We start from the raw sequence: 1,283 nt of genomic DNA, 5'->3' as shown, positions 1-1,283 counted from the left end.
TGTACAAATGTGCTTTACACAATTGATGTGTGTATGGATTGTGATAAGAGCTGTATGAGCCCCTAATAAAATGATTAAAAATAATAAAATAAAAAGCTGAAAAACATGGATTTGTATCTAAAATATACAAAGCTTCCCCCCCACCTTCCAATTTTATGTTTTCCCTTTTGTAACCACTCCGGACCGGTGTTCAGATCTGATGGGGAAGGGAACTCAAGGCAGTGCCCCTTCTTAATAAAAAAAGAAATGGTCATTTTTCCCTTTTATTTGTGAAATAAAGCACAGACAGAGAACAGCAGACTACACCCAGCTGCCCGGCTGATTGCATCAGAGGGGTGACAGTATCCCAGGGCAGCCGCTCTTGCGCCGGGCATCTGACTCTTCCTTCTTTTTTTCAGCCCTCACACCCTCCTGTCTTCCTCCCTTTCCCTACCTGTCCGTCCTCCCCTCCCCACCCAGACCCCCGCCTCCTCATCGCCTCCAAAGCCTTTGCCTTCGGCGTGAAAACCACTTTTCCTTATAGTTATTGTGTCACTGACTAGTCACCTTGATGAGATTGACCGACGACGCTGGGTCTTTCCGATTTGCCCAGACGAGGGTCTGACAGCCTCGTGCTTGTTTTTTGGTAGAGATGCATAACATTCCATTGTGTGTACGTGCCCGTGTTTATTCACCTGGTCCTCCACACACGGGGTGTTTGGTTGTTTCCATCTTATTGCTATGAAACAAATCGCGCCGACAAACATGGGTGCGTGTCTGTTTTGCTCTTTGGGCGTATAGATCGAGTAGAGAGATTGCAGGGTGGGATGGTCCCTTGATTCCCGGGTGTTTAAGGAAGTGCTGTCCTGTCTCCATAGAGACTGCTCAGCTCTGCAACCTACCAGCCACGGATGGGCATTCCGATCTCTCCACGTCCTCTCTAGCGTGCTGCTTTATGTTTTTGTTTTCAATTTTGCTGGGAATATCGGTGTGAAGTAGTACCTCATTGTTGGTTTAATTAACGTGTTTTTAATAGCCAATGACCACGACTATTTCTTCATATGTCCATCAGTCACCTGGATGCCATCTTTAGCAAGGTGTCTATTCAGGTCTTGTGCCCATTTTGTGATTGTATTACTTTTTTTTTTTCCCTTAAGGGGCTGCAGTTTTCCATAGATTTTTAAAAAGAATCCTTTCTCTTATATATCATCGCCAAATACTTTTCTGCAACCTGTGCATTCTGTTATTTCTCTTTCAATGACTTCTTTCGATGTGCATAAATATTATCTTTTTAGAAGTTACCA

The sequence above is a fragment of the Echinops telfairi genome, unplaced genomic scaffold (assembly GCF_000313985.2).
Source record: "Echinops telfairi isolate 266 unplaced genomic scaffold, ASM31398v2 ScPeMD7_7420;HRSCAF=8458, whole genome shotgun sequence".
Taxonomy (NCBI): Eukaryota; Metazoa; Chordata; class Mammalia; order Afrosoricida; family Tenrecidae; genus Echinops; species Echinops telfairi.
The sequence above is the reverse complement of the archived record's forward strand: the minus strand, read 5'-3'. Positions refer to the sequence as shown.